This window comes from Paralichthys olivaceus, chromosome 10, assembly GCF_024713975.1.
Source record: "Paralichthys olivaceus isolate ysfri-2021 chromosome 10, ASM2471397v2, whole genome shotgun sequence".
Classification (NCBI taxonomy): domain Eukaryota; kingdom Metazoa; phylum Chordata; class Actinopteri; order Pleuronectiformes; family Paralichthyidae; genus Paralichthys; species Paralichthys olivaceus.
In genome coordinates this window covers 2,759,609-2,784,490 of record NC_091102.1, presented here as the reverse complement: position 1 = coordinate 2,784,490, position 24,882 = coordinate 2,759,609, and the positions used below count along the sequence as shown (strand labels likewise).

The 24,882-nt window shown below is 43.7% G+C and overlaps 1 long non-coding RNA gene across 1 annotated transcript in view; it reads right to left on the bottom strand.

Moving 5' to 3' along the window:
• Positions 1-6,832: 6,832 nt before the first annotated feature.
• The window catches only part of LOC109644772 (uncharacterized), a 30,724-nt gene continuing 12,674 nt past the window's right edge, over positions 6,833-24,882 (bottom strand). Inside the window, exons 3-4 of the long non-coding RNA XR_011244409.1 lie at positions 8,542-8,668; positions 6,833-7,149 (exon numbers count right to left, since the gene is read on the bottom strand). This is a non-coding gene — a long non-coding RNA (uncharacterized lncRNA). The remainder of the gene's footprint in view (positions 7,150-8,541; positions 8,669-24,882) is intronic.

Genomic DNA, 24,882 nt, shown 5'->3' with positions numbered 1-24,882 from the left:
TATTATCATTTTTGGTCTTTTTATTGTGTTTGAAGACAAAAAGAAAAATATACAATATCATCAGAGTTGTTCTGCGAAATAAAATCAACATGACTAATGGAGCTCTGACTTCAAGCAGCCCAAAAAAATGAAAAACTTCTGTTTCTCCGATGAATGAAGAATTAGCAGAAGGGAATCTTTAAGTGATTCCTCACGTTCTGGCACGACTCTTTGTCTTTGTGTGTTTTTTCCTTTTGTCGTCATTAGTCATCGATTAATGAAACACAGCTATTAGCTCAGAGGACGACCAGACTCATGACTCACTGTTTTAGAGAACTGGTCTAAAAACAGGGAGAAATAAAAGACGGACAAAACGTAACTGAAACAGTCCCGACAGTGTGGTTCCATAAATGCTCAACACTAATTTGTTGTGTATTCTGGGTAAATAATAATTCAACCTAAGACTGATGCAGCATTTTTTGTTTCTCACTGCACCACAACATACTTATCCACAGTCAGGCAGAAAGTTTTATTCATTTTTACGACACAACGCTCAGTTTCAGAGACGCCCTGAAATAATATTCAGCTTTAAATCCAAAGACAGTAAATTTTTAAGATCCTGTCTGACCCATGTCTGAACTTAGGCTGCTTGAAACCAACTCCGGCCCAGCGGGGGGGAAACCCCGGTCTTCCAAAAGGTTGCTCGACGAAAACAAGTGAATCTGGCTCAACTTTTTGTGTCAACACAACACAAAGTCATCCCGCAAGACTGTGTGTGCCAGTACACAAGCTTACATTCCTGATGGATTACACTTTGATATCCATCCATTAGCGTCACTTGTATTTGAAAGTCTCAGCGGACACTGGGCGAGAGGTGGACTGCACCCTGGACAGTCACCAGCGTATTGCCAGGCCAACATATAAAGACAAACCACCATTCAGGCTCTTCGGGCAAATCAGAGCCGCCAATTAACGAATGCTGCTTGTTGGCAGGAGTGTTTCAGAGGCACGAGTCAAAACCAAATCACTTCAATCTTCAGATAATTCTTCAAAAAGGTTTTCAAAAAATGTGAACTAACGTAGCAGCTGTTCCTGGGTCTGACCGCGTTCACCTGCCCTGTTGCAACACCTCTGGTGTTTGGAGGACAAAAACTCATTCAGGCCCGAGGAGAACACACAGAACCTTTTTCCCGTGAGGCGATAGTGCCACAGTGTGCCACCCCTGCACTGATGTGAGAAGTGTGTTCACCCAGGTCATGGTGTCTTCGGGAGTTGTATAAGTCTGCACACTCTCATCCAAGAGAACTGAAGAAGCCTGAATGAGAGGTGAAGCAGTCCGGCTGACTAAATATATCACAACTTCACTTTTTACAACGTTTCTTAGTTTGTTTCCCAAACTGACTCTGGCGTCCTCGTCCCGCTCATCATACTGAGCGTATTCAAATCTAAGAGGGGACACAACTGACCTGCTGCAGCTAAAGTTAAAAACTAAAAGACTTTATACACACCCACACACACACACACACACCCACACACACACACACACACCCTTCTGCCTCCATAATGAGCTTCAATTCTGATGAGAAGTGGCGGTGCAGAACAATCTCGGTGTTTAACCTGCCACGAGGAGTTGGGTCAAGTATTTTTGTGTGTGTGTGTGTGTGTGTGTGTGTGTGTGTGTGTGTGTGTGTGTGTGTGTGTGTGTGTGTGTGCACTCCTTCACTAAACAATAGAGCCTAAGTGTGATGAGCTGGAGGGTGGAGGTTGTCCTGCAGAAGCGTTTACCACTCGTCTGAAGACAATCAGCTCATGCTGCGACTCTTTCACCGGGAGATAATTATCCCTGCTGAGACACCTCGACGCTTTTTCGTGCCTTTCCATCTAAAAATAGTCCACCTGCCCGTCCCCCTGCCGAAAGCTTCTGGACGGTAGAACTGAGCTGACCAAGCTACAAGAAGAATTTCACTCCTTGACATAAAGCAGATGTTAAACTTCTCTTTATTTCACTCGAAATTCACGGAGGCATCTATTGAGTGGGATCCCTCACGTGTGTCTCTCTGAAGGTTTCTGTTTGGTAGTTTTACTCTTGTTGAGGGATGTAAGGATGTCGCACCTTGTTGGAATCCATCACACAAGCTGTGATCTGTGAATATGAGCTATACAAATCAAATTTGATTGATTGGTTCTGGTGGATATCATCTTCAGACCTGTCGTCTAGGTCTTCTTCTCAGCATGAATCACTCCTCTCAGAGTTTATGTTTGTGCTCGGAGTGGCTTGTTTAATGATGTTCAAAGGCTTCCAGCCGATTTCAGAGCGCCCTGTCTTTTGAACAATGTTGTGCATTGTGTATAAACTTGAACAGAGCTTGGTTTGAGGGAGGCAGGCTGGGCCGAGTCAACTGCGTGGCCACAGGAACCAAATATTGCTTAATTTGTACATGTATGCAATCAAAAGAAAACCAGGAACGGAAAAAAATATGACCCGAGAGACTGTTTTGGGAGAAATTTACTGGAAACTGAGGATGACAATGCAGCTTCCTGTGTTTATATAGCAGAAGAATACCATTTTAAATGCACTATTACTAAAGACGGGTGCGATAGATGTTCCAGGAAATTAAAAAACAGACTCAGGCGAGGCTCTACCCGGCCGACTGCTGGGTTTTCATTTAAATGTCCCAAAGTAATCAGCCTCAAACTCAGTAAGGAAGAATATTATGCAAGATAAAGCTAATAAGTGGCCAACAACTCAATCTGAGCAGTGATGCTATTCAAACCCGCCACTTCCTCTCTGAGCAAACTGCACCTGAGATTATATCAGTGAGTCGTCTCTGTGGATGTTCGGGGAAATTAAAAGATAAACTTCATCAGACCGTCGCTCGTCCTCCACAAAACTGATAAACACCGGGACGCACATTTTCCTTTCAATGGTCCGAACTCATCAGCCTAAAATATTATGCGACAACAACTTAATCTGAATGGAAATGCTTTTCCTCCCCCACGTGAACAGAACTTAATGTTCTGATTAAGAAGTTATTTTCTCACAGCGATGACATCTGCTCCAGTAATAATATTTGTGGGCCGGTCGCTGCTCCTTTACTGAAATGCATATTACGTCTGTAAACGTGTTTGCGAGAGCATGACAGGAATATCTGAGCGTTGCCTCTCGTGGCACCACTTTCACCCAGCTTCCTCGCCACCACCCCGCCCGTACCCCCCATTACACTCCAACACACAGCGTCTCTGCGCCGCAGCTTTGTGGTAAGCACCTCTGGTTTTCATTCAGCACCACCCATCCCCTTTGCCTTCCACCTCATCCCTAAATCTCCTAATTCAACTCATTATTCGCTCAATTGGTGGGCTTTAACCCCTGCTGCCTCGGGTCCTATAGAGCTGGTAGTCATTAGCAGACAGGATTTGTGACAGAGCAGAGCAGGGGGCAGCAGGCCCAAACCCCCCCCCCCCTCTCTCTCACACACACATGCAGTGTCATGATGCGCCTGAGGAGGCTGCAGGGTGTCGCTGCAGTTAAACACACACCTCCCAGTGTTAGCCAGCGGCTCCGTCAGAAGTTGGATGGGAGTCAGTTCTGCCTGGTTAGGACAGACATGCAGACAGACAGACAGTAAAACACGAGGAGAGACCACCCAGAGGTCTGCGGTTCTCAGAGATTCAAGCTGCATCTGTGAGCGCAGAGCATCCGCCTGGGTGATGGATTCTGGGAAGTCTCGGAGGAAACCAGGGATACTAATTTGAACTCGTATTGAAAGGATTTTATTTTTAAGCCAAATTCAGCTTATATTTATAGTTTTATCTACAGATCTGTGCAAAGACACGAAAACCAAAGTAAGGATGCGTTAAAAATGGTTTGTATTGATGGTTAACTTCATACAAAGTGAAAACCCAAAGTAAAATAAATACATCTAAATAATCTGCGCATTAAAGCATGAACATAAAAGTGTGTGCAGGGTTTGCATTTAACCTTGAGGACGTGAAAGTCTGAAGCAGAATAAAAGAAACTTTCAGATTTTGTTTCGTGTGTGTGTGTGTGTGTGTGTGTGTGTGTGTGTGTGTGTGTGAGGGCGAGAGAGATTGACAGGTGTCTTGGTACCCAGGGCCCCTCAAACAGCTGTGAGGGCACCACTGCAGGGTATTAGGCATGATAGAGGGATGATTAGAGAACATTAGAGGTGACGGGGGGGAGAGGGGGGCACAGCTGTTGCTGCTAACTATTATTACCCACAATGCAACATCAGAGGGGAGGCTCTCTGCGGAGCTGGCTCACACACCTGTGGCCTCCTGCTGTATTCAGATGTGCAGATGTGAGTCCGAACATGCGTATTAACTGATATCTGCGAGTGAGAAAAGCAAGTGTGTTCATATACAGACTCCACGACAGACGACGCAATCACAGACCTGAAATTTTCCTGCGTTAAAATTCTTATCTTCGCTGTTAAGTGTTTTCGTAATCACTCGTTTAATCAGAGTTCACCACACATAACCCGATAATGTCCCGTTGGCTGGAACAAGAGATGGAGGCAGGAAGTGCAGATGTGAGGACACTAAAAGGGAGAGATGTGACTTTTCACGGAGCGCTCTCCCACCGGAGCCGTGCACGGAGCGGCGGGGCAGCTGGTGGGCTTGTGGCATGGCGACGCTGTACATCAACGCTAATGCGCAGAAGAAACAGAAAGGAAGCGGCGCGGGTGACTCGAGGGGCGACGCGGAAACAAAAACTGAACAACGGCAGACATTCAATTAGTCGAATGTTACTGCGGAAATAACGACTGCTTGTCAGGACGGAGCCTTTCATCGAATCCTCAGTGACTAGGACTTGTGACATTTCAAGTTGATCAGAATACTTTCAGATGTTGCTTTGGGAGACGCAGCGAGGACGAGCGGAAACCGCAGTCGTGTTTGTTTGTCTGTTTGATTGGACATGTGTGTTTGAGGGAGTGAATTAATTTGATATGAAGCAGAGCCAGACTCGGCTGAACAGTTTGGTCTGTAAAATGCTGAGCGCTGTGTGAATTAGAAATGGCATGGGCCGCACCAGGTCAGATTTGTCTCATTCAATCTGGGTCTTTGTCAGGCGAGATCTTCAATACGAGAAGGCAAACAGCTGCTGTGATTAAAAATAAATCACACTCAGCATTTCTCTAAACCCTGGAATAACTAATCTGGACTGGGACATGAAATATACATGAGGGCAAATGTAATGATTTCATCCATCAAAGGATTTACTTAAACACTTTAAACCAGAGTCTTGTCCTCGATGCACACAGAGCGAAAGGATCGTTCCACAACCGCAGCATCGAGGCAATGATGGAGATAATATTAGTTTAAAGGGTCGACCGGGGAAGAGCTCGCTCTGTGTTTATCTGTGGTCGTTTAATAGCTGAGATAAACGGATCACGATGAAATGTGCTGATAGTTAAACTACATTTTCATTCTTTAAGCCAAACAAACTACATCATCTCGCTTTTCATATTAAAGAGACAAACTGGCTGATGATTTGATTGTCAATTAATCTGCCGATTCTTTTTTTCAATTAATCAATTCATTGTTTTGTGTATAAGAAAGTTTGCTGTTGTTGATTGGTCTTGTTTGTGTCTCCATCATTCAGAGCAGCAGCGATTAGAAGTGATTCTTCCAGAGCATCAGGTGCCATGAGATCAGCCTTCACTTCCCTGTGACCCTCCATCTCCACCCCAGGCGCAGCCCACTCTCCCTCGGGCGGTGACGGACGGTGGACATGGGGTCCGAGCGGAGGCAGGGCAGGTGTGTGTTGGGCAGAGCAGCCTGAGGCCGTCCCTGGGTGCCGGCCTCCGTTGTGCGCTGATGCTTCCTGACAGAGACGCTGGGACGACTGCTGGAATGAGGCAGCGATGAGAATAGCAGAGCTGGTGAGCAGAGACAGATGTTCACCGACGAACCTCAGTCAAAGTCCGTCAAGTCGTGGTGACTGTCGTGCAGACACAGACTTGCTCAAAGTAAATAACATAAAAAGTCTAGCGCAGCAGTGATTGGGCGTGAACCCTCAATCTTGACGCTGCTAACAGTTTTGTTATGACTAAACAAGATTAACCCGAGTTCCATTTATGGATTTTATGTACTTTAGCTGACAAGTACACAAGTTGGTTGTGCTACTACATCACTACCAACTCGTGCTGCATGTGAAAAGTGGCACTCCCAGTAATGAGAAATATCAAAGTCCTCACAGGCAAGTCTCGCCATTCGGCAGCCATCTTGGCAACGTCTCAGGAAGAAGACCAGGCTCCGATCTAACTGATGCTCCCTGGGAAATAAAATCTTCATGTGAAGAATCGTCAATCTGAGAATAACAGCTTCAAGCGTTCAGTGACTTTGTCCTAAAAATAAAACTTCTACTACACATGTACAAGAGTTTGCTGATGTCACGACCCGTTCTGCTGCCACTCAGCAGACGATCCACGTCTTCTGAAAGCTTTTCGGATACGGATGAATTGGGAGCAGTACCACCGAAAATTGTAGGGGGCAGTGTAGCTAATAGATAGATCAAGCGAAACGACAATAGGACACGAGACAGACATTTCAACAATGATGATGGAACTTATGTTTTTAGACTTTGCAGGTTGGTAAGAAACAACAGGCGTCTACGTCTGTGTATGATGTTACTTCAGACATCGGAACATGTTTGCTCTCAGGAGCGTCGCCCTGTCGTGGATGTATTGTGTGTCGCTCAAGGAACTATGCCAAAGTAAAGGATGCATGGACGTTAGTTGGACAGTGAGAGGATATTGTTATCAGGTACTTGTGTTTCCCTCAACTTGACTTGTTAGAAAGTGACAATAACTAAATAACACCAGACTTTAAATGGTTGTTTCTCCGCGGATTTTACATTTAATTGTCTAAACGTTGACACATCTCATTCTAGTTCTTATAATTCCACATCTTTACGTTGGGTGACAGGGCAGCAGCGTGCTGTCAGTCAGTAACTCTCCTCTTTATCCTGTGTGAATGTAGGTGCTGGACTCTCATTAGGCATTAACTGCATCAGTGGCCTATTGAGCAGCGTGTTCTGGTTGAATGGACGTCTGTCACTTATTCTCTGTGTCTGTTTATCTTCATACGTCCAAACGATCATTTTCTGGATTGGCAGAGCATCAGTGTCCCTTCACCTCTGGTTTGCGGCTATTCATTCAGAGCAAAGATAAACAAGAATCATTCAAATATTTACCACTGTGAAAATAAGTAATGAGCACAGTGTGGGCATTAGTGCGAGTGTGTGCGTGTGTTCGCTCGAGTCTGTGCTTGTTAATGAACTAAAATCAAGATGAGCACGCAGCTTCTATATTGCATGCATTCTCCTCCCTGAGAAATTATCATTCACATCTTATCACGTATTTTTACCGAGGCGACACACTCGCACACACTTGCAGACATTGGCGTGGGCACACAGTGTATTCAATATTCATCACCACAAGCTGTCACATAATGGGGCTCCTTCCGCTGAAATTGTTGACGGAGCAGTATTTCTCTCACACACACACAGAGATAAACAACTCCTCTGAAATGGGGTGAGAGATAAAATGAGAGAAGAAGAGCAGATAACACAGAAGAGAGGATGCGTCTCGTTATTAAACAGCAGGAAGAGTCTGCAGCTGTTAGCATACTTTTCTTTCTGCTGGTGCTCTTTAACATTTTACAACTGTTTATCTGCTATACTTTCTCATTTCTGTGCCATTTACTTCAGCCCCCAAGTGACAACACATTAAAACACAAGTTATAGTTTAGAATCATAACAAACCTAAATTTGTTTTATTCAGTGGGAACTTCAAACTAAAATTGACCAGTTTACGTCACTGCTACACATGAAAAACATAATCTGTTTATATTTTGAGAAACATGTTTCCTTCCCAATACTTGTTATTAAATGTATAAATCTTTGTTAATCAATAAAAGTAAAAAGAAGAATATTGTGATGTTGTTTTTGATCGTCCCACAAATCCAACTTCACAATTACAGGAAGTTTGGGTTTTGTCTTTTTATTACTAAACCTTCTAAAAAGTGAGACCACATCACTTTGTGGGCCGGCTGTGGCTCGGGGGGAAGAGTGGGTTGTCCACTAACCAAAAGTGAAAGCGGAAAGATACTGAACCCCAAATCACCCCTGACAGCTAAGTGCTTGATGCATGAATGTGTGTGAAATGGTGAAAGGCAAAACTGAACTGTAAAGGTGCTTTTTTATTCAGGACCCTTCACTATTGCAGTGGATATTTTTTAAATTATTATTTAACACACATTTTTCTGATGATTTTAGGATGTGCTGATGCCGAGTCTACTTCCTGTCCTTGTTATTTCATTCTGCCCGTGTGATTTTAAACAGGTCATCATCACTTTGATTTTTGAGTTTGTGTACGTGTTTAACCTCAGATCTCACCTCTGTGCAGAAAAAGGTGTATTAGCTCACCTGCTCAGCAACAATACCAGCCATCTCTACTGTCACGCTAAATTAGCCATCATTGGGCATGTACAAACACACACACACACACACACACACACACACACACACACAGACGGTACCAGTGATTGGGTGATGACGGCAGCGATATGACTGCCCTCCTGTCTGCCAGGTAACGATGCCTGTCTGTTGATGCCAGCATGGATAACATTCACAGCTCCACCCAGAAGTCTTTCATCACACTCCCGTCTGGAAAAGGACACACACATAGAAAAAGAGCAAAAAAAAAAAAAAAAAAATCTACATATTTCCTCTCATTTTGTTTGTGTTCTCGTTTATCTCATATAACTGAGCTGATACAGGCCTGGAAATAAAAAAAAAGCCCAACATACGAGTGCAGCTCCACAGAGCGGAGCTGAGGAGGCTGCGTATTTGAAATAATGCCCCTGTTTATATGTTTCTTTTTTTTTTTTTTTTACTTTTTAGCAGCGTTAGTATGTGAGTGAGTCATTGTGTCACACAGTGGGCTTGTTTGAGTGGGCTGCCCCGCTGCAGAGACTGGGGGACACGCTGCCAGCAGATGATATCATGGGCTGGAGCGACGTGTTGTGATTGGTGATGGCTGGAACTCTGCCACATGTGACATTGGATCTGAACCGAAGGTGAGAAGGGCAAAGAGGGAAACAAAATGACGTCTGAGAATGAGAAACAGGGGAGTGATCCGTTTGTGTTATTGCCCACTTTTTTTTTTCCTGGCCTCATTATATGTTAACCTAACCCCCGCAACCACCTCAACACAAATGGTGGAATATAAGGCAACATTTACTGAAATACAGCAATTACCGTACAGACGTGTGTAATTTACCTCACTACAATTCAACAATACAAATCAAGACTTTTAAATATTTAGTCTGTTGCAAACTTCTCTTATAGTTTCATTTAAATAAACAGGTATATGTGATGTGATTCAATAGCACATTTATTTTTAAAGTTGTTATTGCTCTTATATTAACATTTATTTTTTTGCTGTCAAACCTGGTTATTAAGTTAATCAACAAGTTCACTGTATAAACTCGATGATTTACACGGGGCCCCCAAGTGGCCAAAAACCTCAGTCAGTGCAGGTTTAAAACTAGTTCCTCCTCTGTAGGGATGAATTGGTATTAACAGCCTAATAAAGTAATGTTATTTTAATGTTTTTTCCAGAATGTGTACGTTCACTTTTCCACTGCTCTCTAGGTCAGCCATTTTGGTCACTAATGGGTGTGTTTGAAGCCAAGTGCGGAAGTCCTAATTGGACCTTCACCCTTATTTCTTGCCTTCCTCGTTCCTCTTTCCTCTCTACTCTACCTGCCTCCGTCTCCTCGCTTCTTCGCTCTTTTCCTCTCCTCCCTCCCTCCCTCCTTCTTCCTCTTCTTCTTCTTTTTCCTTTAACTAGGCCGTGCCAGTCAGTGGGATCAGGCCCGGGCCTCATAGCCTCCCCCCCCAGACAACTGCAAACAATTAGGGAAATTAGTGGCTCCAGCATCACCATCAGGAGGCCTGCTTGTTTATAATTTAATCGGGGCGCATGTCAAAACAGTCAGGGCTTGAGAGAAACAAGATGCGTCGGCGAGATGAAATTCAAACTGCCAGCCAGCTCAAAATATTAGGACTGTTTGTTTAATAGCGTGCGACCGACTGGGTAAGAGCAAAACGTAGCGGGCGGCGGGAGGAGGGAGGGGAGACAGAGCAGGGAAGGAAAATAATAATGAAGAAACGAGGAAAGAAAACAGCATGGGGAAAAAATGAAGATGTATTAATTTTGATTTTTCTTTTCAAATCCATTCCACATTTTGGGAGTTAATGCATTTTATTTCTTTCGCTTCTCTCTTCCTTTCTCTGCCCCCCCCCCCCCTCGCCCGCCTCCCCTTCTTTCACTTAGCAGTGCTCTGGGAATTTCAAACGCTTGGATCTGTGCCGCCTTTCAAATTCATTATAAAAGCTTTTTGCTAACTAAATAGAGAGAGAGAGGGAGAGAGAGAGAAAAAAAAAACTGCCACATTCATCTCTTAGCCCCTGTGCTGCCCCCCCCCCTGCCCCCTGACAATATATAAATAAACTAGAGTGACCTGATTGAGATGTAAAAGGCAGGGAGTTAGCACTGGGACCCATACATTACTTCCCAACATTAACAGTAGTCTACTCAGCCGACACATGGTGGTGGGAGTATGGCCCCTGGGCAAATGGAGAGGTTAGAACTAATGCCCCCTCCCTCGTTTTAACCGTTCGTGCCCACACCCTTGGAAAGTATATGGTCCACGGCTGGCAGCGCAATGACACTGCCACAAAACTGACATATTTCACACAGGCCCTCCCCGATTGTGGCGTCCATTAATGTAAAGAGTTATCATATTCAGAACGGGTTTCCTCCCCAGATTCAACTTTCGCCCCCCTCGTGTTTAAAACGGTGCAAACCAGTCAAGAGTTCCAGAATTAGAAATATACAATAAAGGTCTGTTACATGAGAACATTTTATCTTCTGAGCTCTACAGAGTATAGTTTGGAGTTAACACACTCGAATGGAACAATGGAAACTCGAGGCCTCATAATTCTGACAGGACTGGAAACATGTAGCTTCTATAATCACGGTCGACCAATGTGGATTTTTACTGATACTGATACTACTTGGCTGATTAGCTGCAAATTTCCAACCAGCCACTGTCAGTTGTCAATTGATAAATGTAAATACATAATGGCTTCTCAAGGTGAAACCAAAAACACTGCGATTACCCCCTGGTGGCTGGCTGCAGCATAGGTTATATAAACCCTGTCTTCTCCATGTTAGCAGATGGGACATGGACCAAAGCAAAAAAATAAAAGTACACGTCAAATTTCTCCAAATATTTTAAGCAGTTTTTATCACAATGATGTGTTCAAATGTTTAGATTTTAGATACGATTGCTTTTAAAGGTCTTAAAAACAAAAGACCTAGTTTGATGACACTGTGAAGCAGCATTGAATCATGGGAGTTGTCTTCACAACTATTGTTGCTAAAAAATCTATCTCACGTGACTCACATTCACAGAAGAGGGAATAAATTAAAGTTCTATTAACAATCTGAAGATTCTTGCACAGAGAGACGGCTTTTTTTATTTAATCGACAACCCGATGAGACAAAACAACGATTAAGAAAGTTGGAAAGTGAGACCCCTACTCCTAAAACGATGCTTCTTCTATCCCAAACATGATAAATAATGTCATGCAGTGTGTAAAAGAAAGACAAGTGGACAGGGAGCTGAGTATAGATGGAGGGTGAGGGGTGAGGCTGATAGAGCCCTGACGATGACGGTCTCAGTGGAGCATCATTAAGCTGATGAGAATCACAACAAGACAGTAATTGGTGATAAGCTGATGCATGGTGAAAGTGATCCAGAGCCAGGCATCATGATAGCAGGAATACAGACACGTGCACAGTGCACCTCAGTGAGAGACGACTGCGAGGCTGGCAGACGTGCAGGGTCCTGGTCAAAGAGCATTATTTAGAGTACATGACTGCATGCAGCGCGGCACCAAACGGCTTTCATTACGCCAGTCTGCTGGCCCGCTAATGCTCGCTCCGCCAGTTAGCTCGGCCAGCCAGACAGACACACAGGCCCTGACCATCAGCCGCCAGTCCACGCAATCAGCCGCCTGCTATCAGCTCTCTAATTGGATCAGTGGCACGAATGTGATTACAGCAGGCGTATTTATTTACATAATAATTATTACCGCCCTCCCCAGAGGAGCCACGGGAGAACGCCAGGGTCTGGGGAGAGATGAAGGGTGGGATAGAAGGGGGGGGGAGGGAGAGAGGGGAGGCAGCAGGAAGGGTGAAGAGTCTTCCTGTTGAGAAAGAGCAATGGACCACAGGCTAAAAGGGTCAGTGTGCTTTTATTTTCTTAGCCCAATTTAAAAGAAACTTTTGTAATGAAGCACTTTCTAAACAAGTAACACAACATAACTGTGGTTTCTTCCTGGATGTGAACGGACATTATGATGCAAGTTTACAGGGAGGCAGAACTATTTATGACCAATAGGCTACTTCAGCCCAGCCACCGGGGAGCTATCAAGATGTTTTGGCTTCACCTCTGGGGAGATGTGTCTGTGTTCTGGAACTGTTCAAATCTGACAGATGAAGTTGGCCTGAAATCGACGACTCGTTGTTTCGAGCATAGCTAACGTTTTTCAGGAGGTAAGTCTGAATCTGAGCTGTGCGAGAGCGTCAGTTTCCTCTGTTGTATCTGACTCTGGTCTGAACTCGGGCTAACCAGATTAGCATGCAGGTGAGGAGAAAATGGAACCAGCGTTTTTAAATTCTCAGATATTGCAGTCCATGTGTAGAGCTGCAGCTCGGCCCGGAGTCAGACCCGCTCCTCACGTCCCTTCTTTCATTACGAGCTCTGCACAGACTCAAAGATGCATGAGCAGATTAATACAGTGTCATAACTTTCCACAGCGGGCTCTCTGCATACTCCCTCCACGGCATGGATTTCCCATTTCGCCAATGGCTAGTGACGCGATATGTCTTTACTGTTTGAACAAAATTTGTCCCCCAGAGAATCTTTCCCCAAACTCAATATAAATACGGCGCGCTGTTCCAATAACAGAGGCAGACAGACAGAGGGAGAGACGGAGTGAGAAAGACAGAGAGGGATGGAGGGACTCTGGGGACACGATTGCGTTTACGTTGGCTGCCATTGAAGTTGTCCAAAGCCTGGCTTTGCCCGCCGCTTAATGGCGCTTAATCACGGAGCTCCTAAAATAGGCCATTATATCAGCACTGAGCTCTAGAATTACAAAGAGCCCTCAGGGCCCGAACAACAGAGCTTTTGTTAATAAGCAGCCATTAATCAGATGCATTACGGAAGCCACTGGTTCAACGGGCGGCACCAGGGTTGATAAATACCTCAAGAATAAAAAACAATTTACTCACCTTGTCTAAACCACAGTTGATATGTGTACGTGTGTACGTGTGTGTGTGTGTGTGTGTGTGTGTTAACACTGAGGCAGGGTGGGACAGGAACCACGCAGGATGACTAAAGACACCCAGAGGACTAGTAGCAGAGCTGGTGTAAATATTCCTCAGCGTGTTGAAGATAGAGATTAATACCATGCACTGATTATTACAGAGCTGAAACTGATTTTTCTCATTTTCAGAGAAAGCCTGTTAAGATGTGACCGTGCAGGGGTGAAGCTGTTTTCTCTGCGACAGACGTCCACCAGACACAATTACTGTCATCACAATCACAAAGAGGACAAACAGTGCACATGCTAATGGGGGGTTAATCAAATATCTGGCAACCCTGCTCTCACTTACAGCCACTGAGGCCGTGTGCACTTCCATGTCCAGCATAAATCACTGACCTCCACTTCTCCGTTCCTGTTTATGCATCGTTTCCAAAGAGATGATCGAACCTTAATGACAAAGAAATCTACTCGAGGCTTCAAACCAGCAGCTAATAAAACCATATCGTGAAGGGTGACAACCAATATGTCTGTGAACGGCTCATATCAGCTGGTAGTATCAGCGTTATCTGTCGGGCTCTAATCACAACAGCTGATGTTGTTGATCTCATTTTGTGTTTTAATATTGAAGGATGCACCATTCTTCATGTTCACAAACTTTTCACCAGTCATTTTCCGTGTCGCTCAGTTGTAGCATTGCATGTTTGCGTGTCTCTACTCATAACTGCCACTCCTGTTAATCAGTTGTGTCTTTCTCATCAATCTCTACCTCCTTCTCTCCGTTTCACCCCCCCCACCCCACCCTATCTGTCTCTCTCCACTCAGCCAGAGACACAAGCAGGGCTCTTCATAGCAGATAAAGCAGCTAATTTCATTAATTATGTACCAATATGTTGCCGTGTATGTGTGCGTGTGTTTGTCTGGAGCGATGGGGAGGCGGGGGGTTTGAGGGTCCCCTGAACTGGCATCTGGTCCACTCTGGCATCCAGGGAACAAGGGAATAGGAAAGGAAGAAGGAAGAGACAGCAGAAGGAGAATATTGAAAGGGGGAAGAGGGACGAAAGAGAAAAGGACAACACGAGCCATTGTAGGGAAAGACAGGAGGGAGACAGAGTGGAAGACTGACTCTAACGTGGTCAGATGAGGAGAAGTCAATGATTACTGGACTGATGACTTAACAGTCACATATGTACAGGATTGTGTATTTGTCGATGGGGTGTGACTTTTACGATCTGACTCTCAGCATTTGTTTTTTTATGATGTTTCATTGCTGCACAGGAGCTGAAACACCTGCTGCATCACACTCCTGCAAATCACCCTCATATCCCACTGACCTGCTTCACCACTAGTGTTGTGGTGACAACGCAAAAGCTGATGTTCAGAGAAAACTTTGATTGACGGTCCAGGCATCAGACAAAAACAACCACAACGACCCTTTAATCACCACTTCACCCTCACCCTCGACTTGCAGGATCACTGCAGACTGTGTGAGGACCTGCCTGTGGGATGTTTGGATTTTGTGGATGTTAGCGTCTTAGGCCTGTTCCTCTGCGAGTCCCTAACAGGTGCGTCCCTCACGCTACGCTGCTTCCTGCCTCTTAGCTTCGTCTTTCTCCCTCAAACAGACACAAACACACAATTCACACACTTTACACACACACACACACACACACACACACACACACACACACACACACACACACACACACACACCGCAGCCTAATCAGTCGCGCTTCACGTCCAAAAGATGGCATACAGGGTGAGCTGGGTAAATAGCGGAGGCACATGTGTCTTTGGTATTAATAGTAATTGTGTGTGTAAACTGTTTCACATCAACCCACTCTATTACAACAGCTGCCCTGCAAATCACTGCAGGCTGTGGCAGCTGATGACTTCTGAGTGTGTCTGTGTGTGTGTGTGAGAAGAAAAGCGCCTCCATAAGCACATCCCCGTTTTAACAAAGGCCTATGGACTCATGAGACACATGTGCATTTTATTGACAAAGGTGCCCAAGTGCACTTTTATCAGATGATTATTGCCATTTCATTGGTTGATAAATAAAGGTTTAACAGTCCGGATATTGGAGGGAAGAGACAGTAGTGGATGGGTGCGTTGTGTGACTTATACACAATGGGACGGCCCAGGTTGTTAAATTGTACTCATAAGCCAGCAGTTAAATGTTGGTTAATGATGCGCCCAGAAACACGGAGAGACAGCAGAGCGACCTTTGGACTCTGCAGAGTGTCCTCAGGATAATCCCTGGTCATAAATATCACCCGATTCACTCTGCACGTACACACACACACACACACACAATGATTGGTTTTTGTCTCACTGTGCAGAGGTCCTGTGGTCCATAAGGGTCAGTGGTGGTTGTTGCAGTCATTGCTTTGCACGAACACACACACACACACGCGCACACACATACACACACACACACACAACATCTCCACTGCCCTGGCCACAGACGCCGAGCCATGCCTCATGATTAGCATTGCCTGTCCCACGCTTTTGTTTTTGCTTTGTTTGTTTGCCGCTGTGCAGAAATATTTCTGTGGAATCCAACGTGATTGCACCATAGGTTAGCGACACCCATCTATTAAAGCAAAGACGAGCCTTGTATTTAGACTTGCCTCAGCGGCAGCTATATTTATCAGCGCATGCATGCCTCGCCGGGGCCAGACGGGCCCGATCGCTCCACTTTACAGCCGAGCCTTCGCCGCACATTCCGACGGCCGTCACGATACACGTCTAAAAGCGGCCTGAAGATGAACACGCTCGAACTGTGTTGTGAGTCATTGCACATGTGAAGAGTAACATTCATATTCATTGATTTATATACAGTAAGTACAGTTCTGAGGAAATCAGCTTGAGCATTTCACTAAAGTTAAAATCAAAGTGATTCATAAAGAGAGACTTCACTAAGAATTTGAACGTACTGTGATCATGGAACGAGAGTGGGCCCCTGAGCAGAGACATGTTTAAGGCCCCCAGCCCCCGTTGGTTTTTCCATTCTTAGTCGTTTTGCGTCTTTAATCATTAACTGTGTTGCTTTTCATTTGTTTTGTGTCTCTCAGTTGTTACTTTGCATCTTTTTAGTCATTTTGACGGTTTAGTAGTTGAGTTTCACTTTTTTTAAATTATTCAGTTATTCTCTTTGTTCTTGTTTAAAGCATTTTTTCTCTTTTTTGTCTATGTGGTGTATCTGCATTTCATTTTGTGTCTAGTCGTGCCTTGTTGGTGTCTGTGGAGGTTTTGCATGTTGCTGTGTTTCTTCTGCATCTCCTCGCAGTCGTTTTGTCTGTCTCTTTGTGGCTGTTGTGTTTAATTTTGCATCTCTTTTGTAGTTTGGTGTATTTGAGGTTGTTTGTGCCACATTAAGTAGTTTTGTGTCACTTAAGAGTCAATATAAGTCTTTTTGTGGTATTTTTTTTAAACCAACAATGCATCTCTTTGCAGTTGTATGACTGATATTCCAATTCAAGATATCAACAGTCACTTCACACAGAGGTTCAGGTCTTCTGGGCCTTTTCATTTCCACCATCATTTGACTCTTTGCTTGTATTTATGAACAGAAAGAAAACGTCTGCAGCAAGAGCACGAACATGTGTGTAAAGTTATGAAGCTTGATCTCATGACAGTTGAGGAAATAGACCTTCGAGCAGTTTTGGTTGCTAAAGAGCGCTTGTGTTCCTGCATGGCTCCATTGCCCGGCCCCATTATCGCTTCACACAACCCAACACGCTCTTGTTTACCATGTTTGCAGGCGCTGATTCTCTAAATAATGCAGCATGAGGGGGAAGTTAGGGAATGACTTCGACTGGGACTGCATTTTTCTGTACTTGTGCGAAGGTGAATTTCTCAGTTTGTGTAGGTGTTCACATGTATGTGTGTGTGTGTGTGTGTATCCAGGTTTAAATGAGGGGTGAGATGAAGATAAATAACTGAGTGAAGAGAAGAAGAAAAAAGAAACTCAAAGGGGGGAGGGGGGGGTGAGAGCAGAGGTGAACCAAGCAAATCATCACTTTGACTTAAAAACGCACTCAATATGTGCAGTCATGAATAATTTTGCATCAAAACACTAATTTTGCATTAGACTTACAGTACGCTGATTCGGTAGCTCAGGAATATTCATACACTCGTGGGGATTTTTCATCCACCACACTGTGTTTTTTCCCATTTAGTGATGCTTTCCTGGCACCGAGAGCAACGTGGTGAATATAGGTCATATACGCAGTGGGCTCACGGGTGGCACTAAGGATGGTGCTGCAGGTCTCCAGGCGACAGCGACAGCACCGAGGGAGTCCCCACTGCATTGGCATGGCTTTTGGCTGTGTACACACACACACACACACACACACACACACACACACACACAAAGTGACTAGCACACCACGTTGCTATTAATACAGCCACAGCCATTTTAATATTTAATTGCGTTGATGGACTGCATCTGTGCTGCTCCGTGATGCAAACATTATTATACATACTAAGTGGCTTAATTGTAATTAGAGCTGAAAATTTAATTAAACCCAACAATAAAGGAGATCGCAGCATTTTTTTCTCCTCCACAGACCTTTTCTTCCCCCTCGCTGCCTTTTAACTCCTTCTGTGCTGCGGCCCTGCTCGGGTCCAGATGCCTCATCTCCGTTGCTTTTGTTGCAGACCCATGATGTTTTGAAGATGCGCAGTCTTCATTTTAATAAAGCAGGACTTACCAAACAAAATGTTCAGTGTTTGCACTCTGTTTTTATTCCGACCCAGGTCTAAAAACCTTCACGGTGGGGGTTTTGTTATCACCCCTGTAAATAACTCTCGGGCGTTGGCAGAGAAAGGAGCTCTTCTGAGTGCCATTCTCATTACAGCAGATTTTCCCACATGACCACTCATAAAGGAATAAATCAATCTTTGGGACATTAGCTTATTAGCTTTGCAGAAAATTGTCTATTAAATACAAAACAATACAAACAATAAGTTTTGAATAGTGAGTTTTAGAGGTGCTGTTTGGTGGATGTTTGGTTGGACTGAACCAGGTTAGCCGTGCCCCCTTGTTTCCAGTCTTTAATGCTAAGCTAAGTGAACCAATCCCTGGATGAGTTTCCTATTTTATAGACAGATATTAGTGAATAAAAAAACTCAAGAATGAACAATGGTATTCTTAAAAATGTCAAAGTACTTTAAAACAAAGTATCGCAAGTTACATCACTGAGCTGTGCAGCGATTCATTTTCCAGACATGGAATTTCCAAACAAAACAATGAAAAACAAATGAAAACCAAAAGGTCCCGAAACCTCAATCTTATTAAGAAGCAGGAAAACAGTTTAGATTTTAATTCCTGTCTCAAGACCACTCAGGTTCTGGTCCTGGCGCCTCATGTTGGGAACCACTAATCTCCAGTGGTTCTCTTCAATTAATCCCCTTCTCAATACGTTGAATACGTCAAACCTGAAACTACAACATATGCTACAGAGACTAAAAAGAAAAAAAACTGCCATTATAAAATAAAACACACACACACACACACAGATGCATGCAGCAGTGGCCGTCTGGTGGTGTGTGTATTATTCATTAGGAGCGAGGCGTGTCGGTGTGGAGTGTTTGTGGCCTGGTGTGTAAACAGCTGTGTGTTGCTTGACATGCTTTTGCACTCTCAGCTCAGCGCTAACCGGGTCTGTTGGTACTGATCAGACCCGAGCTGAGGCGACAGGACAGCCTGCCAGACAAACAACCAACCACTGGCCTGGCCCCGGCCCACACACACATACATACACACACACACAAACACGCACACACACACAAACACATGCACACAAACACACATGGCAACAGGCACTTAAATTGTCACATAAATTGACGGACCCTCACATAAGGATAAATATGAAACGCACACACACAAAAACACACAAGCCCTTCTAACAAATCAACACAGCTTTACAGTAATACATAAATAAATGAACAGACCTCCAGTCTGTCTTGGTTACACAAAATTACACGACTCTTCTCAAGCTGCTGGCTCCATGGCTGCAGCGAAAAGTTGGGCGGGGACCAGATGAGATTTTCTTCTGTAAACTAAGAACAAAAGACGTCAATTTCCCCACGAACCAAATAATGTGGTTCTTCGAGAAGAGCCTGAACGAGATGAGACAGAGCGAGCATCAGAAACTGAAAAACAACAGAGCAGCCTGGATTCAGACTGCTGTGTTTTGTTTGGTCCAGTTCTTCCTTTGTGTCTTTATTATTAGACACAAAGAGAGGAGGCAAAAGAAAATCAATTCAGTTTAAATGTTTGTCTAATGCTGTTGTCAGACCTGAACTCCGGAGAATGTCAGAAAAATTTGGCCCGGCCATTTTTCGGAGTTGGTCTTTCACATTTTTGTTCACAACAACAGGAAACTGTTCGAAACATTCTAGTGAGGGGTGGAGCCTGGGTAGAGCAGCAGGAGGCAGGACATGACCACTAAATTCACGTGTTTCTTGTTTGCAGCTCATCCTCACCGGTGTCGGCCCTTATCACCAAATTTCTGGAATCTCCTCCTGGAAGGAACAGTTCCAGAAAATGTCCGGAGCGACTGACTTGGACGTTTGCGTTCTCACATACAGCCCTTTGAGAATATGTCCTGTGCAAGTCTGACAGCAGCTCATGAGTGCGTGTGCATATTCAGCCCATTTGCACTACCGATACAAAGATTACAGTAATTAGGCTGAGCAGGCAGTCGGCAAGGACACCATCAAGCAGCTAGGACCCCCCAGGTGGGAGCGCCTCCTTACATGAAGGTCAGCTCATTACCTTCTTTTCATTAAAGTTGTGGGAAATTTGCATCCCACAAAGTGCCGTTTAAGTCGTGTGGCAAGCGCCGCTGCCTCTGCATGTATTTCTAATATTTCAAATCCTTGACGAGAAGAAGAAGTGAAGAGCAGTGAGGGTGATTGACAGCGAGAGAAAAACAGGAGAAGATGAAAAGGGGAAAAGGGGGAAGTCAAATCGAGAAACAGAATAAAGGCGGGGAGGCAGTGTTTGGAAGGAAAGGTTCAAATCGATGCAGGGACTAATGTATTCAATGCCCGCTCTGTTTACAGAGCATGTAGCAGGCTTGATGATATCCAGACTTTTGGCCACATTCAAATGAAAACCTTCCACCAACTGCTTCTAATGCTGAGAGGTTCGAGTCAAAAGCCTGAGCTCCGCAGACGTCATGTGAACAGGCTGTTTGAGGGAATTATACACAGTGAGCTGGAGAAGATAATCTCCGGCTCTTTATGATGAGGTAGTAGGTTTATTAAATAGACTTTAATGCACGGCAGCTTTCACATTGTGGTGTAAAATCATTAAGACCATCGTCACAGACATTTCTGGAGGGTCTGGACAGTGAAACTAGACGTCTATGACAAGTGTTAAATATTATTCTCATTATTTCACTGGTTATTGTAAAAAATAAAAAGTTCATACCAGTATGAGATTTGAGCTCCAATAGATTCCACCCTCTAAATAAAATGTCATCAACAACATCAGACTGTTGAATTAAAGATTAATGGTAAGAAGAAAACAAATTTGAATAAACTTTCAAAGCAACGTTCAATCAAAACTGCGTCGACCAACAAGCTCTGTAATCTGAATAGATCCAGGAAGTACCTTTCAGCATCATTAGCTAATTGAATCCAGTATTGATTCCAGATCAGTAATAAGTGATATATGGGGCTCATATTAGTTATATTAGGTTAAATAGGCAGCCATAAGGTCATGTGTATGAGACGTTTCGTATTCAGCCATAAATTGATCTGCCATGTTTTATTAGACTGGTGTGCTGCAGTGTGTGTGTGTGTGTGTGTGTGTGTGTGTGTGTGTGTGTGTGTGTGTGTGTGTGTGTGTGTGTGTGTGTGCGTGTGCGTGCGCGCGCTTATTAAAAGCAAAGTGTGGTTGATGCATTGCAGGTAGAGGAGGTAGGGAGTGGAGGCATTTTACAATAAATAAACTTGAAGATACAAGTTATATATTTATATTTCATGTTTCTTGAAATGAAAAATAATCTTTTAATAAATATAGGTATTAGTGCAAAAAAGGAAAGAAATTCCGTGAGGCTTGTTAAAAAATAAATTTAAGGCCATATCAAAAGTTAATTTTATTTATAGATTGACAAGATTTTAAACTCCAACTTTTATAATAATGTATTTATCATTTCAGTAATTTTCCAAGTAAAAATGAAGAATATTCTTTAGTTTTCAGATTCTCAAATGTGAAGATCGACCGTCATATTAACAAAGTTTTGGGCTGTTGTTCGGAATCACCATGAGCAATAAGGGATTGTTTTTTTCACTGGCTTTTCCATATATTAGATGATGAATTGATAGTGAGAATAACTGAACCACGCCGCACACCATATATATATATATACACACACTTATACCAGCCTGATGCTGTTCTTGTAATTTCATCCATTTTTATAGGTTGGTCAAGGTTTAAAGTGCATAATCACCACTGCAGCGATGTGTTTTCCATGTTTTTATGACAGCAGCGTGATGTATTGGCGAACGGCGTCGCAGTTAATGACAGCGCTGTTTTACGAGCGGTGTCACTTGTCCATGCAGAGTGTAACCAAAGCCACACTTTGACCCCGGAGGGTGTGACACAAAATGTTGGTGAATTCGTGTGTGTTTGAGCGCCAACGAGCGACTGCGTGAATTGCTGTGCATGTGTGCCCCATAATGTTCAGCCCTGCACCTTAATCAACGCTGCTCAATGTAATCTGACCATTTGTAAGCGTTAGCGGATTAGTGCGCCCGATTATCTGCCATGCCCAGGGCTGATATGAACAAATGCTGGATCCATAACCCAGAGTTAATAGACGTGTGTTCGGTTGATGTATCACGCAGCTAATTTCGTGATTACATTTTCAGTGACCAGACCTTTTCCTGTCTGCTAATTGCAGCAGGTTAAACAGCAAGCAAGGCAATACCAATCTATTGGGTCATGTTCCAAACACAGAGGTCTGTTCTTTGTGTGCACTGGCTCCCATCAATCCTCAATGATGTGCATCGTGTGTGTGTGTGTGTGTGTGTGTGTGTGTTTGTGTGTATTTGCACATCCATTCCCTGTGAACTCTCGCCTTATCCTATTGATGGCTCTCATATGACCACCGTCTATAAAGCAGCATCTCCATTAAAATAAAATACATGTTCAGCAGGTACTTTTTTTTACAACTCCAGTAAAAATAAAAGTGTTTTACAGCGTTATTGTTTTCAGCCAGTGGGTAATGATCGAGATGAAGAGCTATTTTATGGGTATTTTATGGGGGTCATCTTTATGGAGAATTTGGTGGTTACAGATATAATAAAGGGAGTGATTCTCACGCGATGTTCTGACCTGACGCGACCCGGGGGCACCAGTTAAAAAAGTTCAATTATTAAACAAAATAATGATGGAGGCAGCATAGACAGAGCACATATAGCTCTGCCCAGGGTAATCACACATGTAGTGAGATTAGATACATACATGTACACAGACATTCATATCAAACAAAGAAAAAACATAATTTGTCTGATCAAGAAAAAGATTTGAGATTAGAATTATATCCTTGTTTGTTTATCTCAATAAAAAACCCATTAACTGTTGGTGTGGATCTGGACGAGAGGGTGGATCCACGTTTTTTTAAAATCTCATTCTCTGGCATTTTCTTTGAATATTCAGGCGTATTTAGGGAACATATACGTGTGAGTCCCAGTTATCTCTTGCAGCTTGATTTAATTTAAGGAGATTGCATGTGTTCTACTGAGAGACATTCTAGTTTCTGATATAATATTTCTTTATTAGTTTATTATTCATTATCCAGATCCTCCTCACTAAATTCACAAAAATGTCCCAAAAAGTTCCCACCACTATAATCAAGTTCTTCTTGGTGGTAATTTATCTAACTTCACTATTTGGGCTTTAACAGAATCAGATCTGTTAATTTGATCACCTCATTTTTAAAAGCTGGGTTTGGTGGCAGCGTGAAAACCTGTGCAGCCACATTAGGTCAGGTTTGTTCATCTATTACCGAACACTAGCTTCCATTTGATGTTTGCTATTGTACCAGAGAGGAAAGAACCATGTCAATAACTCCAGCGATTTCAAAAGGAATGAAGGAACCTTTAATGCTTCTATTCGTGCCTGTATGTATATTTTACAAAGAACATACACTATTTAAATAACTGTGGTAAATAAATGGCTCAGAATCTGCATGAATTAATGACAAGCATCAGTCATCAAAAGTCAAATTCAAAGGGAATGCATTAATCACTATTATTTAATTCATATTCATTTAAAATGTAAAAAACCAATAGAAGATTATGAACGTCCATCATTAGCTGCTTTTTCTGATCGACAGTCACTTACTGGGAAAGAGAGATGGATGGAAATCAGTTCAGATTCACCTCTATAGCCAATTATTTTTGTAGACATATTAATTATCTATACATTCATTCAGTCATGTATATATTTATTCATTCATTCAGTCGTTCATCTTGTGCCTGTTGTCGTCAGGGCAGAGAAGCCTTACGCTGCCCTTCCTTTATTTACAGAAGAAAAGATTATGATAACAGCTCTTGACAATTTAAAATGCTGAATGAAAACGAAAAGAATGGAAAAGAAAATTATAATTCAGTTAACACTGCAGAACCACACTTGATTACAATAAAAGGGCCGTGGCTACCTGTGGCCATTAAAGTTCAGACCTGACTAGATAAGGTTTTCTGATTTGAATTCTTCTGTGAAAGTGAACACTTCCCTTTAATCCATCTGCGTCATAACCAAGGCCGGTTAAAACATTGATTTATTAGAGGTGCCGCTTCAGTATTGATCACACGACTGTGGCAGGATCTGAGAACTTGTTGCACGATGGTTTAATGAACGTATATTTGAAGCTGCGATGCGTCTCGGCTGGCGGACGCTCGCAGCTTGTTTCTGTCTGGGTGTGAGCAGATGCCATGCAGCGCTGTGGTGTTTGTGTGTGTTTACGATCCGTGGGCTGCATCGGGCCACAAAAGGCCTTCGATTGGCCCGGACTGAAGGCGCCTGTGTGGGTCAGCTCTGGTTCCTGCACCCCCCTTCATCATCTTGACCACAGTCTCTGGTTTTGACCAGTGTGGTCTGAGCTGCAGGACACAGTGACCAGAGCCTGACAGACTAAAGCCTGGGAACAAAACTGCACTGGTCACTGCGTAAACAGAGCGGCGGGACAGGACGGTGCGAGACGAGCCGCGGGGTCGACTGTTGATTCAGACGACTGGAAGGTGAGGGCCAAATTCTAAACCTTGTTTTCTGTCAGGTACATCAGCAGTTTGTCTCTCTGGAGAACAAACTTCCTCCTCAAACTGGCAGCCGGCCCATCACAACAGCACCACACACAGTCTGGAGTGAACGTGATGTCACTCACAAGCTGCGGCCGTGCAGCACGATGGCCATCAGGACACAAAAAGGATGTCAATGACATCAATATACTGTA